This window comes from Anas acuta, chromosome 4 (genome assembly GCF_963932015.1).
Source record: "Anas acuta chromosome 4, bAnaAcu1.1, whole genome shotgun sequence".
Classification (NCBI taxonomy): Eukaryota; Metazoa; Chordata; class Aves; order Anseriformes; family Anatidae; genus Anas; species Anas acuta.
In genome coordinates, this window is record NC_088982.1 from 34,806,113 (window position 1) to 34,808,806 (window position 2,694).

The following is a 2,694-nucleotide window of genomic DNA, read 5'->3' on the forward strand; positions in this document are numbered from 1 at the left end:
AAAGAGACTCTTTTTAAAAGTGTGGTATATTTTGAATTGTTTTCTATCCTCTCTTCCTTCACTGTTTGGCCAAGGAGAAGTTCTTTCTCAATCAGTTAAACACACACACACACAAAATCCATAAAACTTAAGGATTTCTATGGAGAAAGCTATGCAATAGTATAGCTTATGCATTTCAGAGCTGAATATGCTACAGCCAAGCTACATGATGTTTTATTCTGTCAGTAAACACTATCAAATATATGATAGCTCCACTTAGAAAAAAATGCAAACTCAACTGGAGCACACCAGACTTAGCACAGATCTAGCACTTATATGCCAGTGCTGCACTGAGAAAGCCACTTTCGTGGTTCTGTGCACAGGAGGACTTTAGCTTACCACCTCCTTGCAGTTTTCCTGGTGCATGATGCATAAGGCTTTGGTGCCTCTCAGAGAATAAAGTGGATGGTAGTACCGGAAGTGACAAATAGAGTGGAAAGGGAGAATCAAAGCTGTGTAGGCATGGCTTAGTTTTGAAAGACTGAATATTGAACAGCCACAGAATTTACAGGATCTTGCTCTCTTCAATTTACCAGAAATATATAATAGAAAAAGCAACAAACTATTGTAGGTGACACTTCATCGGAAAGACTCTGTTCTCTTATGACAAACATTTTTGTATTAGCATAATCTATTTTTGTATTAAGCATAATCTATTAAGATGTCTATAATCTGACCACTGGGGTCTTAGAATACAATGTTTTCCCTTCTTTACCCTTCTTGAAGACATTTTTGAGTCTCCCCTCCTTGACAAATGAGTTCATGAACTTCACCCATAAACAAGATTGCTGCTATCTGAACTTTTGGTTTCCTTTCAAGAGTTTTGTTGAGACATCTGTGGTTGAATCTTCATGAGTCTGGACATACACTATTCCAAATACTTTTTCCTAACCCCTAATATGGCAAAGCCATTCCTACTCGGTAATGCTCATAAACATTTGCATAAAGTGAATTGTGTACTTGAATTGGGACCTCCAACATATCCTGTTTGATATACTAGACCTCATAAAAACAAGGAAAGACAGACATAATTTGTGCCCGTCTGGAAATGAAGTGCTTCTCTGTTTCACTCACATAAGGATCCCTCTCTCAATGGGAGCATAACTTCTGGGCACTGCTTGCTTTTGAAGCAGTAATGGCAAAGGATAAATTCTTTTATAATGCAAGCAAGTAGTAAGTATGAGAAAAATGTATGTATAAAAGATAAATAGCTTCTGGACAGTCCAAAGCATTTTTGTCTCCCATACTAATCAGAAAGCTGACAGGGCTTTTTTCTACTTAGTCTTCTTCTCTACTTATTCTTCCTCTCTCAGGAGCTGCTGAACATTGTAAGGTGTGAAATAAGAGTAATGGCAAATGACTGTTCAGTCCTGTGTCCTGTCTCCAGCAATAACTTATGCTGAGCATAAGGAAGAGTGTAAGAACAGAACGTAAATGGAGTTCTATGTTGATAATATTCAATGTGTGTGCATTTCTATCTCTAACTTCCAAGCTCCACCAAGACTTGAAGTGTGAAGAGTGACTGACATGATTTAAACTTTACTTGATTGATTAACAAGCAGACAAGAAATGCCTATGAAAGGGAAAACACCTGCAGAGTTGCCTTTTTTTCCCCCTCTTTATTTTATTTTATTTTATTTATTTTTAACAAGCATGGGAACAGGAGCAGTTAGGCTAGGTCAATGTACTTTCCATTAAACTCTCATCAGTAGAAGTGTAAGCAGTTCTTAGAGCAAGAACTGTAGTCTGTGATTTTGGTCTCCTCTTGGTCATGCTTTGAGGCCATGTTAACTCTTACTCCCCTTCTTTTCTGTCCCCATGAAGCTGTCTTTCTTGCAATGGAAAACTGCATAATAAGAAGGTGAACAAAGAAAAACAACATTTTGGCAGCAGGCAATTTTTAGTGATAGGGAAAGCATCTGGAAGTGTGGTAGGGGTTGGAAAAATATCAGGCAGGGGATCTTCTATATTATGTGCAGTTGCTAAGACCTTTGCATTAAAATGAACCCACACAATCCAAAATTGTCTTACTCATTGATGAATAGGCTGGATGGTTACAGGCTGTGAAGATCTGACAGAAATGCATTTAATATACTGAGCACCTCCGTGCAGTCTAGAGAGTCTATCAGACTCTGAGACTCTCTCCATCAGAGAGTTGTCCTCGCTTACCTGTTCCTTTTCAGCTGGCCTAGAAGGGTGGTTTCTATGCATACCATGTGAAATACCTCCCTCTCCATCATCTCATGGGTGAGTCACAAGTGCCAAACTCCAGGTTATCCAGCTCTTTCCAGGGAATAGGAACCTAAAGACACAGGAAAGACAAACCTTATGTGATTTAGTTGTGGGTGAATCTCACAAAGTCTGTGCTGCATTAGGAAATTGAACTTGGTTTTCTGGAAATCAGGTTGTACCACTAGGCCATCCTGCCTATGTACATGGAATACACATGTACATAAAGGGTGATCTTAAGTAAATTATTTGGCTGATACCAAAATTAAAAAGAATAATCTAACTGTACTTCTTCTATTATGTGTAACGATAGAGTTCTCTTCATTAAGGTTTAATTATTTGATATCCCACAAAGAATCAGTGAGGACAGTAGTGTTTTATGAAGAACTGAATAGTTTAGATCAGGTTTTTTGACTATGTTTTTAA